Below are 15278 nucleotides of genomic sequence, written 5' to 3' on the forward strand. Positions count from 1 at the left end.
GAGTAGGTCAAGAAAGTACTCAGTCTCTCATCCGCGTACACTGGGTTTGAACGCCCACATTGCCAAACTAATCTCGTTTCAGATGATGCCCTTTCGGTTGGTGGAAAGCACAGCTTTCCGCAAACTCATGGCCTATGCAGTACCACGCTATGACCTACCCAGTCGCCACTTCTTCTCTCGCAAAGCCATCCCAGCCCTCCACCATCATGTGAAAGACCGCATTGTCCATGCACTCAAGCAGTCAGTGAGCGGAAAGGTGCACCTCACAACTGATGCATGGTCCAGTCGGCATGGCCAGGGCCATTACGTGTCCATCACTGCGCACTGGGTTAATGTGGTGGATGCAGGGTCCACAGGGGACATCGGTGGTGGGACAGTGCTGCCTAGCTCACGGTATAGGAAACAGTTGGCTGTAGGCGTTCGACCCTCCTCCTCCTCCTCCTCCTCCAGAAGCGAAAGCTCGTCCACAGAGCGCAGTCGTACGAGCACTCCATCTGCAGCTGCCACTGTTGCACACGATGTGTCACCCTATCGAGCAGCTAGTGGAAAGCGTCAGCAGGCTGTGTTGCAGATGATGTGTTTGGGCGACAGACACACCGCCGAGGTGCTGGCCGAGTACTTGAAGCGACAAACTGAGTCATGGCTGGGCAGTGTACATCTTGAGGCAGGCAAGGTAGTTAGTGATAACGGCCGTAATTTTGTGGCAGCCATAGCCCTTTCAAAACTCAGCCACATACCTTGCTTGGCTCACACCTTGAACCTGGTGGTGCAGTGCTTCCTCAAAAATTATCCGGAGTTAACAGCCCTGCTCCAGAAGGTGCGAAGACTGTGCGCGCACATCCGCCGGTCGCCTGTACACTCCGTTCGTATGCAGAAGCTGCAGCGATTGCTCCACCTTCCCAACCACCTCATTATCGACATTGCAACAAGGTGGAACTCCACCCTGCACATGGTGGAGTGGCTGTGCGAGCAGAGGCAGGCCATAATGCATTTGTGGGAGGATACACGGCAAGGCACTTTGAGAGCAGACATGGAGTTGACAGGCGTGCAGTGGTCGAAGCTGAAAGACCTTTGTAAAGTCCTTCAGTGTTTTGAGGAATGCACACGGCTGGTAAGCACAGACGACGCCATCCTAAGCATGAGCATCCCACTTATGCGTCTGCTCATGCAAACTTTGACGCACCTTAAGGAGCAGGCGTCTGCAGCCAATGTTGATGAGGAGGAAGAGGAGGAGGGAATCCTTGATGACATTCAGCCATTGTCTGCTCAGGGACCTCTCCTGGACGAGGTGGAGGAAGAAGAGGAGGAGGAGGAGGAGGATGATGGGGATGATTACTTAGGGGAGGAGGATGCATCTCATGGGGCAAGTGAAAATGTTGGCGTGGCAAGGTCTGGTACAGGGTTTGTGCGTGACTGGAGGGATGTGGATTTGCCAGAAAGTGCTCCTCCACCCAGCACTCGCAGTGCATCATTGACACCGGGAACATTGGCCCACATGTCAGATTATGCCTTGCGGATCCTAAAAAGGGATCCCCGCATTGCCAAAATGATGAACGATGACGACTACTGGTTGGCCAGCATCCTGGATCCACGCTATAAAGGCAAATTACAAAACATCATGCCACAGGAGAACCTTGACCTAATATTGGCTAATAAACAAGCAACTCTGGTAAATCGGTTGCTTGAGGCATTCCCAGCACACAGCAGCGGTGATGGTTCTCACAAGAGCCGTACGGGCCGGGGGCAGCTTGGCAGAGGTGTTCGTGGTGCACACAGCAGAAGTGGCGTTGGAGACAGGGGTTTCATGACAATGTTGTGGACTGATTTTTCAAATACCGCTCACACAACTGGTAATACTGCATCGATGGAAAGTGACAGGAGACAGCAGTTGTCAACTATGGTTACAAACTACTTTTCCTCCCATATCGATGTTCTCCCACACAGGTCATTCCCCTTTGACTATTGGGCCGCTAAACTGGACACCTGGCCTGAATTGGCCCATTATGCCTTACAGGAGCTCGCTTGCCCAGCTGCAAGTGTGCTATCGGAAAGAGTCTTCAGTGCAGCTGGATCAATCCTGACAGAAAAAAGGACCCGTCTGTCAACCCAAAATGTGGATGATCTAACCTTCATTAAAATGAACCACGCATGGGTTTCCAAGGATTTTGTCCCACCTTCCCCTGATGACACATAGGGTGACAGAAAAATGGCTTGCTTTGGTCCACCTCTTCCTGGTACTTCACCTATTTCGCCTTTTGCATCAGCTGAATGTCCAACATCAACATATGCCACTTTCTAAAACTCCATAACTGTGCTGCCTCCCCCCCATGGCTGGGGTCACCACCTACCACACGACACCGTGCGAGTGCCGTTGCCCTGGACAGGTGGGTAGGCCGACTCTTGGGCGCGGGCACTGGCACAGGGTCCCTCATAGTGCAATCAAGTGTCTCTGACGGTGGTGGTGCACACCCGCCGTCAGACACACCGCTGTACTATGAGGGGCCCAGTGCCAGTACCGACGCCCACGAGTGGGCCCCCCTTGCTTGGCCAGGGCCCCAGCATTTGCAATCTTTACCTCTCCCTGCTCCTCCGCTGTGTAATCTGGGCCGTCAAATCCATACTGTGCCTGACACCGTCTGAGCCTGCCTCCTGAGACATATATTTTGAATGTGTACGCTATCCATACATGTTATCCAGGGATACGGTACCCTTTCTAACCTTTGTGCAATGACGTGCAATCCATACTGGGCCTAACACCGTCTGAGCCTGCCTCATGCTGTATAGACATATATTTTGAATGTGTACGCTATCCATACATGTTATCCGGGGATACGGTACCCTTTCTAACCTTTGTGCAATGACATGCAATCCATACTGGGCCTAACACCGTCTGAGCCTGCCTCATGCTGTATAGACATATATTTTGAATGTGTACGCTATCCATACATGTTTTCCGGGGATACGGTACCCTTTCTAACCTTTGTGCAATGACATGCAATCCATACTGGGCCTAACACCGTCTGAGCCTGCCTCATGCTGTATAGACATATATTTTGAATGTGTACGCTATCCATACATGTTATCCGGGGATACGGTACCCTTTCTAACCTTTGTGCAATGACGTGCAATCCATACTGGGCCTAACACCGTCTGAGCCTGCCTCATGCTGTATAGACATATATTTTGAATGTGTACGCTATCCATACATGTTATCCGGGGATACGGTACCCTTTCTAACCTTTGTGCAATGACGTGCAATCCATACTGGGCCTAACACCGTCTGAGCCTGCCTCATGCTGTATAGACATATATTTTGAATGTGTACGCTATCCATACATGTTATCCGGGGATACGGTACCCTTTCTAACCTTTGTGCAATGACGTGCAATCCATACTGGGCCTAACACCGTCTGAGCCTGCCTCATGCTGTATAGACATATATTTTGAATGTGTACGCTATCCATACATGTTATGCGGGGATACGGTACCCTTTCTAACCTTTGTGCAATCACGTGCAATCCATACTGGGCGTGAGAACGGCTGGCGAGCTGTTAAGCAAGCTACAGCACCTGTCCAGACAAGTACAGGGATTCCCTAGCGAGGAGACTTATTTGATTGTTTTCAATGTTGGGACAGCAATTTTTGGGGAGCACTATACTCTGGAGTATGATAGATGGGGCCCACCATACACTGGAACATTCCAAAGGTGGACATCAGACACTGGAGCAGCATTTACAGGGCCCATTATACACTAGAGCATTAGAAATGGGGCCCATTATGTTTGGAGCATTATTTGGGCCCATAAGACAGTGGAGCTTCATCCATGGGGACCAACATATGCTGTAGCATTATGTGGAGCTCATCATATACTGTTTCAAACATTATATGGGACCAATGATTTTGCATGGAGAAATAGATGGGCCTCGTCATGAGATGTAAAAAGTGAGGTATTTTTCATTGTACTATACCGCTATTTCTCTGCCGTATCGGAGCATGATGAGTTGTGGTATGTGTTAAAGGGGCGCTCTTTCGCCCAGGGCACATGAAAACCTGCAGCCAGCCCTCCCCCCCCACAAATTTAGCCAAATAACCCCCATTTTTCAGTGCGTAACTTGTATTATGAAGTTAATTAAGGTTGACAAGCTTAAGTAAGAAGAATTGATGCTTTTGGCATTCAAATGGGCACTGTAGGTATGTTTCCTGTCCTCCTCACACTGCCAACTTTTATTCCCCATTGACTTACATTGGGTTTTGTGTTTCGGGACGACCCCGACTTTTCCCTATAATCGGACGATCTTGCTCGACCCGACTTTTGGAAAAGTCGGGTTTCACGAAACGAAACGCGACCCTAAAAAACCAAAAGTCGCTCAACTCTAGTAACTACTATTGTAACTACGGCAAGCTGCTGACCTCTGGAATCAGGCTCTCTGCCTCTACAATATATTGATCTCAGATTAAATCGCAAAAAATCATGCTGACATATTCCCTTCAATATTTCCCTTTTAACTCCAAGCAAATATCTGGTTGCAACAAATTTTGCTAACAGTTTTTGTCTATGTTTGGACTGGCCTGCCTCGAAGTCAAAAGTCTCATAGGCATAGTGATGTGTGAAACCTCAATGTACCATAAGATTTTAAATAAACATACAGGATATAGAAGTATTCTTACGGTATATCTACGAAGTACGCATAAATGTTTTTATATATAAAGATTCAAAGATTCAAAGATTCAAAGAAGCTTTATTGGCAGGACTAAATACACATTAGTTTTGCCAAAGCAGGTGTACAGAAGGGAATAGGGATAGGGACTGTAGGGATGTTGGGAAGGGGCTGTAGGAAAGGTGGATGGGGCAGATCCAGGTTGGGGCTATAGAAGTCCATGGCATAGGGAAGGTGGATGGCGGCATGGGGGCAGATCCAGGATGAGGCTATAGAAGTCCATGGCATAGGGAAGGTGGATGGGGGATTGGGGCATATCCAGGGTGGGTGCCATAGAAGTCCATGGCATATCAGAGTTCTCTTTCTCGCAGTCTATGGCATTCGTTCACATATTGCGCTGCTATCTCCACTGCTCTCTCTTCTTCCCCCAGCAGGATGTATGTTTTCTCTTCCTCCTTCATGGTGGTGAAATCCGGGAAGAGATGTGAGAGTCTCCTGAAGTGAGTGTCCCTCACTGCTGAGTACTTGGAGCAGTGTAGCAGGAAGTGGGTCTCATCCTCCAGGGCCTCCTGGTCACAGTGTTGGCACAGTCTTTCCTCCCTGGGCTTGTAGCTCTGCCTGTGTCGGCCGGATTCGATGGCCAGACTGTGGGCACTGAGTCTATACCGGCTCAGGATCTTGCGGTCTTTGGGGTCCTGGAGTTTCTCCAGGTATGGAGCCAGTCTGTAGTCTCTCTGTAGACTCTGGTACATGGTCAGTTTCTGTGAGCTGATGATGTCGTTCTTCCAGTCACTTACGTACCTCTCCTGGCCTTCGTCTACCATCTTCCTGATTCCGGCTTTTGTCAGGTTGTTGTGATTGGTTTTCTGGTCAGGTTGGGTTTGGGTGAGCTGTTCCGAGGGTCCTGGTTTTTCTGTTTCCCCTACATGTGTCAGGGCTTTATGGTGATGGGAGCTTGGATTGCTCCTACGTAGGTGAGCCCGGAATGACAGTGCCCTCTTTAGAACCATTAGGTGTAGAGGGAATCTGCCCAGCTCGGCCCGGCAAGCACTGTTGGAGGTGCTCCGATGGACTTGGAGAAGGTGCTTGCAGAATTCCAGGTGGAATATTTCTGTTGGGCTTGAATCCCACCTTGACCAGTCTGGGTAGGTGTGAGGACCCCAGACTTCGCTGCCATACAGGAGGATTGGGGCGATGATAGAATCGAAGATTTTTAACCAGACCCTCACTGGTGGCTTTAGATGGTAGAGTTTCCTTCGGATGGCATAGAAGGTTTTGCATGCCTTGTCTTTCAGGGTCTCTATGGCTTGTTTGAAGCTCCCTGATCGGTGAATCTCTAGGCCCAGATAGGTATATTTGTCCGTTCCTGTAAGGGCGCAGTTGTTGAGGATAAATGAAGGGTGCTGGTCTGATTTTCTCTTTCTCTTCTGAAACACCATGATGTTGGTTTTCTTTAGGTTGACCGGTAGAGCCCAGGTGGAGCTGAATTTCTCTAAGATTTTCAGGTTGTCTTGGAGGCCTTTCTCGGTTGGTGACAGAAGCAGCAAGTCATCTGCATACAGCAGGAATTTCACCTGCACGTCGTGGAGGGTGAGACCTGGTGCTGTGGAAGATTCCAGAGCGGTAGCCAGCTCATTGATGTAAATGTTGAAGAGCGTTGGGCTTAGGCTGCAGCCTTGTCTGACTCCCCGGCTCTGCTGGAAATAAGCCGTTCTTCTGCCGTTCACACTCACACTGCAGAGGTTCTCGGTGTAGGAGCTTTTGATAACATCATAGGTCTTTCCTCCTATTCCGCTCTCCAGCAGTTTCAGGAATAAGCCTGGGTGCCACACCGAATCAAAGGCCTTTTTAAAGTCCACGAAACAGGCGTATATCTTCCCGTTCTTTGTATTGTGGATGTGGCTCTGAATGAGGCTGTGCAGGGTGTAGATGTGGTCAGTAGTGTGGTGGTTTGGCATGAACCCTGCTTGGCTCTTGCTGAGGACGTTGTGCTCGGTGAGGAAACTGAGGATCCTCTTGTTCAGGATGCTGTTGAACAGTTTTCCCAGGTTGCTGCTGACACATATTCCTCTGTAGTTGGCTGGGTCATACCTGTCCCCATTCTTGTGGATGGGTGTGATGAGGCCTTGATTCCAGGTAGGAGGGAAGTAGCCGGCACTTAGCACAATATTGAAAAGTTTAACCATTGCGGCCTGTATTTCTGGTGGGCTGTACTTCAGCATTTCTGGTAGGATTCCATCCAGGCCACCGGCTTTTCTACATCTTAAGGAAGAGATTCTCTCTGCTACTCCCTGTAATGTAATAGGTGCATCCACGGGGTTTTGGAAATTTTTTACTTTTTCCTCCATTGCTTTTAGTTTTGCCATTATGTTTTCCTGTTCCTGGCTTAGTTCTTCCTTTGGAATGTCTTTATAGAGGTCTTTGAAGTACTGGAGCCAGATGTTGCCATTTTGGATATGGATGTTGTTTTTCTTGTCTTTTGTGCCCATGTGGTTCCATAGTTCCCAGAAGGAGATGTCTTGGAGGGCGTCTTGGAGTTGGTTAAGTTTGGTGGAGATGTAACTCTGCTTCTTCCTCCTGAGGATGGTTTTGTACTGCCTTTGTATGGTTTCATAGGCTTCCCTCAGACCCGGGTGGTTGGGGTCTCTGTGTTTCTTGTTTGAGGATGTTCTCAGGGTCTTCCGTACGGCTTTACATTCTCTGTCAAACCATCCATTGATCTGTTTTTCTTTTGGTCTCTTGTAGTTGACTTTTTTAAGGTCGGACAGTCTGGCCATTGCATAGAATATATTGTTGAGGTCTTTTGCAGCTTGACTCACTCCCTTTGGGTTAGGCTGGTACTCGTAGTTGTAGAAGTGGTGGAGCATCCGCTGTATTTCAGGTCTGTATAATATATCAGGTCTATATAATATATATATATATATATATATATATATAACAGACAGCAGCACAAACTTGAGCAGATTTTGGGTGCAATACTTCCTGAGTAATGCGGCTGTCCGAAAATCTAAATAGAAAAAAATCAGGCAGCACTCCAGTTCAAGGAAAATTTGTGGACTTTAATCCGGCACCAAGTGGTGCAACGTTTCGATATCACAGCATGGTCTTTATCAAGCACAAAGACAAAGACCGTGCTGTGAGGTCGAAACGTTGCACCACTTGGCGCTGGATTAAAGTCGACAATTTTTCCTTGAACTGGAGTGCTGCCTGATTTTTTTCTATATATATGTATATATATATATATAATATATATATATGCAGGTGCTTATAATGACTGTATAATATTTGCGTTTCACTTTTTGTATTGAAGAACTGAAATAGATGAACTATGATATTCCAATTTTGTGAGATGCACCTATATATATACCCCTAATTTTGTCACAAAAAACTGGGAAAACTTATTGACTCGCGTATAAGCCAAGGGTGCACAGTGAGTGGCCCCAGATAATGCTGCACAGTGAGTGGCCCCAGTTTTGCTGTACAGTGAGTGGCCCCAGATAATGCTGCACAGTGAGTGGCCCCAGATAATGCTGCACAGTGAGTGGCCCCAGTTATCCTGAACAGTGAATGGCCCCAGTTATCTGCACAGTGAGGGGCCCAGTTATCTGCACAGTGAGTGGCCCCAGTTATCTGCACAGTGAGTGGCCCCAGTTATCTGCTCAGTGAGTGGCCCCAGTTATCTGCTCAGTGAGTGGCCCCAGTTATCTGCTCAGTGAGTGGCCCCAGTTATCTGCACAGTGAGTGGCCCCAGTTATCTGCACAGTGAGTGGCCCCAGTTATCTGCACAGTGAGTGGCCCCAGTTATCTGCACAGTGAGTGGCCCCAGTTATCTGCACAGTGAGTGGCCCCAGTTATCTGCACAGTGAGTTGCACCAGTTATTTGCACAGTGAGTGGCCCCAGTTATCTGCACAGTGAGTGGCCCCAGTTATCTGCACAGTGAGTGGCCCCAGTTATCTGCACAGTGAGTGGCCCCAGTTATCTGCTCAGTGAGTGGCCCCAGTTATCTGCACAGTGTGTGGCCCCAGTTATCTGCACAGTGAGTGGCCCCAGTTATCTGCACAGTGAGTGGCCCCAGTTATTTGCACAGTGAGTGGCCCAAGTTATCTGCACAGTGAGTGGCCCCAGTTATCTGCACAGTGAGTGGCCCCAGTTATCTGCTCAGTGAGTGGCCCCAGTTATCTGCACAGTGTGTGGCCCCAGTTATCCTGCACAGTGTGTGACCCCAGTTATCTGCACAGTGAGTGGCCCCAGTTATCTGCACAGTGTGTGGCCCCAGTTATCTGCACAGTGAGTGGCCCCAGTTATCTGCACAGTGAGTGGCCCCAGTTATCTGCACAGTGAGTGGCCCCAGTTATCTGCACAGTATGTGGTCCCAGTTATCTGCACAGTGAGTGGCCCCAGTTATCTGCACAGTGTTTGACCCCAGTTATCTGCACAGTGTGTGGCCCCAGTTTTCTGCACAGTGAGTGGCCCCAGTTATCTGCACAGTGTGTGACCCCAGTTATCTGCACAGTGAGTGGCCCCAGTTATCCTACACAGTGAGTGGCGCCAGTTATCTGCACAGTGAATGGCCCCAGTTATCTGCACAGTGAGTGGCCCCAGTTATCTGCACAGTGTGTGGCCCCAGTTATCTGCACAGTGTGTGGCCCCAGTTATCTGCACAGTGAGTGGCCCCAGTTATCTGCACAGTGAGTGGCCCCAGTTATCTGCACAGTGTGTGGCCCCAGTTATCTGCACAGTGAGTGGCCCCAGTTATCTGCACAGTGAGTGGCCCCAGTTATGCTGCACAGTGAGTAGTCCCAGTTATCTGCACAGTGAGTGGCCCCAGTTATCTGCACAGTGTGTGGCCCCAGTTATCTGCACAGTGAGTGACCCCAGTTATCTGCACAGTGAGTGGCCCCAGTTATGCTGCACAGTGAGTAGCCCCAGCTTTTCTGCACAGTGAGTGGCCCAAGTTATCTGCACAGTGAGTGGCCCCAGTTATCTGCAGTGAGTGGCCCCAGTTTTGCTGCACAGTGAGTGGCCCCAGTTTTGCTGCACAGTGAATGGCCCCATCATATTGCTGCTGCCGCTGCCTCTGTTACAAAAAAAACAAAACTGTATACTCACCTTCGTCGCTGCCCCCCTGCTCATCAGCGTTGCAGGCTCTGCAGTGACTGTGCAGGCAGAGGGCGCAATCGCACCCTCTGACCTGAATGTCACTGCAGAGGATGCAAGACAGCAGAGCGACCCCCCCCGTTCATACTCACCCGGTCCTGGCGCTTGTCTCTGCTTGTTCCATGTTCTCAGCGTGCTGCTGCTCTCTTCCTGCTTCAGGGGTCATGTGGTACCACTCATTAAATATGTGCATATTCATGAGTTTAATGAGCGGTACCACGTGACCGCTGAAGCAGGAAGAAAGAGCAGCACTGAGAACATGGAACAAGCAGGGGGGCTGCAGAGGGTGAGTATGATTTCTGAAAACCCCGCTCCCCCTCCCCCGCCGATCCCCCCGTATATGACTCGTGTATAAGCCGAGAGGGGCACTTTCAGCCCCAAAAAATGGGCTGAAAATCTCAGCTTATACACGAGTATATATAGTATATATATATATATATGTATATATATATATATACATACAGGGTGGTCCAAATGTAGGTGGACAGTATGTGTGATAGGGTTATGAAGGGGGTATTTCAAGTTTTGGTGTTTTTGGTCCTTTTTTTGATGGAACAGTCACAGGAGATAAGTATCTCAAAATTCTAATGAATCAAGTTGTTCCCCAGTTACGCCTAATTCAAATGACCTTCATTTCCAACAAGATGAGGCCCCTCCACATTATTCAAGAGTAGTCCGCGAGTATCTTGATGAAACATTTCCAAATAAATGGATTGGCCGAAGAGGCCCATTTGATTGGCCGACACGTTCACCAGACTCTACCCCAGTGAATTTTTTCTTTTGGGGAATACTCAAGGACAAAGTTTATAGTCGAAAACAAAAAAAGTATCAGTGTTTTGAAAAATTACATAAGAGATGCATTTCAAGAAATTAATAACCAAAGAGACTTGTGCAAAATGTTTGTCAAAGCGTAAGAGGCAGACTTCAAAGCTGTGCAAATTGTGATGGAAAACAGTTTGAGCTCCGGTGTTGATAACATTTAAGGTCTTTTGTATTATTGTTCAGAATAAAATGTAATTGTCAATGTATTGCTTGCGTTAGGAAATATAATTTTATATATAAATCCAAATAAATTATGTTCTGTCCACTTACTTTTGGACCACCCTGTATATATATATATATATATATATATATATATATATGTGTGTGTGTGTGTGTATAAACACCTAAGCATACTTTTGAAAAAAACTTGTCTGGAGATATAAATATTTATATATAGCATGGTAGGCTTCTGAATCTTCCATTTGTCATTACTATCAAGTATTTCTAAGGCTAGTTGGGTTTAGTGACACTGTGAAAAGATCCAATGGTAAATGTATTCCTATAGTACCCTATACTTACAGTAAATCACCTTGGTAACTAAAAGAGTAGAGCGTTGTTAACTCAATCAGTGCCAGTTAACAAGCGAGAATCTAACATATAACAGAAAGGTGCAACATGCAGAATTGTCTTTGGCACATATAGACATGTACGATGTGAATACTCCATAAAGCAGTTAGCGTTTCTGCATATATAGACCTTAAAAAAGGAATATTCCAATGCCTTGTGTCAGAAAACTCACACACGCACAAATACATACTGTATATATATGTAGATTATCTATGTATATATGTACATACACCTCAACAATGGAGAGGTGCGGTGATGGGAATCACAGGATGGATGAACATGTTAAAGATAAACAAATGATAAAAAAGGGAATCAAAATTTTCAAACATGTCGATTTAGTCAGAAATCCCCGCACTTACACGACTTGGCCGCTATCAGTGAGGTTAGCAATGGTTGTATGAGTGAATGTTCTGCCACGCTGAATTTCTGAAATAAATCTGCCAAATGTGAATTTATTTGTAAACCTCTAGTTAAGGCTGTGGCTACATGGCGACTTTGCCCAAGACACCTGTTGTGCAGCCAAAGTTTCCGTTACTTCGCAGGGCAGTATCAGTGGATGGGGTCAAATTGTGATTCCAATGGCACTGCAACTGTGACAAGCAAGTCACAAAAGATCAACCATGTCATATTTTTGGCGACTTGCCTGTCGCAGCCGCAGTACTCTTGGGTTTGCAATGTGACCTGATTCACTTGTACTGCGCTGCAATGTAGCAGCGATACATAATGAAGTTTGATCCGGTATTGGGTGTCGTGGCCAAAGTTCCTGTGTAGCTGTAGCCTAAGTCTTCATCAGATTTAATTATGAAAACTGCTAGAAATGGCTCCAACTGCCATGGTAACACATCGGTTCCAAGCGATCGCACAGCAGGGGAACAGATGGGAGCTGGTATGGGAAGAAAGAGATTTCAGGGTGTGGTTGTATAAAATAGGGAATTTAGGCCATGAACCATATTGGAAGTGCGAGGGATGAAATCTCACTTTGACCCTATCGATATAAAAATGATGTAAAATATGCAAATAATTTGGAAAATACTTGTATCCCTCCTCCCTTACTATAATGACAGCAATCACACGGGCCTGGTCTCAGGTCTAACAGTAAAAAGATCATTAGAAAGGTCTTTGTACTGTCCCCGCATATATTTATACATTGTAATAAGATCACCCCTAAGCCTTAATTTTTCCAAACTAAATAACCCCAAGTGTAATAACCTGTCTTCATATTGCAGACCCCCTAGTTCCCTAATAACCTTGGTCGCTCTTCTCTGCACCCGCTCCAGTTCAGCTATGTCTTTCTTATACACCGGAGACCAGAACTGTACACAGTATTCTAAGTGTGGTCGCACTGGTGACTTATATAGAGGTAAAATTATGTTCTCCTCATGAGCATCTATGCCTCTTTTAATGCATCCCATTATTTTATTTGCCTTTGCAGCAGCTGCCTGACACTGGCCACTAAATGTGAGTTTGTCGTCCACTCATACACCCAGGTCTTTTTCAAAGACAGTTTTGCCCAGTGTTTTACAATTAAGCACATAATTACCGTATATACTCGAGTATAAGTCGAGTTTTTCAGCTCCCTTTTGGGGCTGAAAAAGACCCCCCTCGACTTATATTTGGGTCACGGTGCCAACTTACCTGGTCCCCGTTATCTCCGCGGTCCCAGTCGTCTCCGCGGTCCCCGGTGTTCGTCTGCGGTCCCCTGCAGCGTTCTGGCGGCGGCGGGTGATGATAGGGCCGTGGCGGCGTTCAAAATCTCTGCGCGCCGCTCTCTCCCATCCTCCGGCAGTGACGTGCAAGGGGCGCGATGACGTGGAAAGCACGCGCCCTCTGCCTGAGTCACTGAAGAGTCGGCGACGCTCAGGAGCAGCTGTCATCAACGTAGGTGAGTATATAGTGTTTGGTTTTTTTTTAAATTCCAGCAGGGGCAGCGGCAGCGGCAGCAACATGATAGGATTACCAGTAATCCTATCACTTTGGGGGCAGCATTACGGTATTTGGGCCACCATTCACTGTGCAGCATTTATGGGGGCATATGTTGTGCAGCATTATTTGGGCCAGCATTCACTGTGCAGCATTTTGGGGGCATACTGTATGTTGTGCAGCATTAAATTTACCAGTATCTTCGGCAATTCCCAACCTAGACTTATACTCGAGTCAATAAGTTTTCCCAGGTTTTTGAGGCAAATTTAGGGGGGTCGACTTATACTCGGATCGACTTATACTCGAGTATATACGGTATACATCTTGTTTGTTCTACCCAAGTGCATGACCTTACATTTATCCCCATTAAAGCTCATTTGCCATTTATCAGCCCAAGCTTCTAGTTTATATAAATCTTCCTGTAATATTAAATTGTCCTCCTCTGTATTTATTACCCTGCAGAGTATATATTGAAATTCTACTCTGTATGCCCCTTACAAGGTCATTAATAAATATGTTAAAAAGAAGTGGGTCCAACACCGACCCCTGCAGTACCCCACTGCTAACCGTGACCCAGTCCGAGTGTGCTCCATTAATAACCACTGTTACGGCCACCTATGGTACTCACCTGCAGGTCCCCGCTCCCTGGTGCATCCCTGCTGCTGTCCACCTGGGGTCCCGGTGCGTCTGTACTTTGCGCATGCACGGTGGTGGCATCCTTTCCACCGCAAGGGTCCCTGGGAGCTCTGACCTGGTGGCACCACCCCCAACATGGTGGCGCCCACCGGGTATTTCTGCACGGCGTCTGCTCAGGTAAGATGCCTGATTATCTTTGAAACTAGCGCTAGCGCTTTTGCGCCAGGCGCCTGCCCCCACCTCAGGCCCCTAACCTTTTGCCTTATTTCTGCCCAATGTCTCAGCCATGTCTGTCAGCTCTGTGTCTCAGCCATGTCTGTCAGTTCTGTATCTCTGCCGTGTCTGTCAGCTCTGTGTCTCAGCTGTGCCTGCCAATCCTGTGTTCCAGCTGTACCTGCCTGCCTGCCTTGTGTCTCAGCCATGCTCGTCTGTGCCCCAGTGTCTTCTGTTGTTTGTGCATATCTCCGGCACTACCCTGTAGCATCTCCTTCTTTTTGTTTTCTCTTTTCACCCTTACAGCTCAAGCCCCATCTGCCCTGGTTTCTCTGGTCCCGCTGTTGCCCTTGTACCTTCCCTTCTTGTGTATCTCCTCTGGCCCAGCATTCCGTTCTCCTTCATACCCTCCCAGCTCTTCCCCTTGGGCTCCGGCTGTTGTGGTTCCACCTCCCTTGGACTTGCTCCTAACACTCCCTGTATAGGGGGTGGTCTTCACCTGGTCCGCTCGCCCTCAGGGGCTCTGGAGCCACAACCCAGAGGGTCCACTCTCAAGTTTTTCTCTAAAGATCCCTGACAGTATAATCAGGCCAGGGACCACGCTGTAGCCTCAGCCACCTAGAAGGAGCTTGTTTATTTGCTGGAGAATCAGACTCGTATAATGTCTTTTATGAAGTTACTAGACTCTCGACTCTCCGCGCTACAAACCTCTGATCTGGGAAACGACTCTCAGCTTGCTGGCCTGCAACAGGAGCTGGCCCAGCAGCGGGACACCCAGGCCCATATTCTTAGTTATATGACCTCGGTGGATGACCATCTGCTCTCCTTACAGTCGGCCGCCTCGACCTCTGCCCAAGCCGTGACTCCTCATCTGCCTCCCCGCTTGGCGAAACCACCCCGGTACAATGGTGACCCTAAACTGTGTCTGAGGTTCCTAATCTAGTGCTGTCTCCTTTTTGAACTCATGCCTCAGCAGTACCCTATGGATCGGGCCAAGGTGGCCTTCGTTGTTTCCCACCAGGAGGGAGATGCTCTAGCATGGGTTAATCTTCTCTTGCAGTGTGACGATCCTGTGGTCTCTCAGCTGTGGACCTTCCTGGAGACCTTTTGTCGAGTATGCGATGAGCCGGGTCGCCTCGCTTCTACTACAGAGTTGCTCTTTAACCTCCACCTTGGGTTGCTAAGGCTAGCCAGTACGTCAGTCGGTTTTGTACCCTGTCTTCTGATCTAGGTTGGAACAATGAGGCACTAGTGGGAGCTTTCTGGTGAGGTCTTTCTGGGCGAATAAAAGACGAGCTAGCAGG

This window comes from Dendrobates tinctorius, unplaced genomic scaffold, assembly GCF_039654945.1.
Source record: "Dendrobates tinctorius isolate UK_male_01 unplaced genomic scaffold, ASM3965494v1 ptg000003l, whole genome shotgun sequence".
Classification (NCBI taxonomy): Eukaryota; Metazoa; Chordata; class Amphibia; order Anura; family Dendrobatidae; genus Dendrobates; species Dendrobates tinctorius.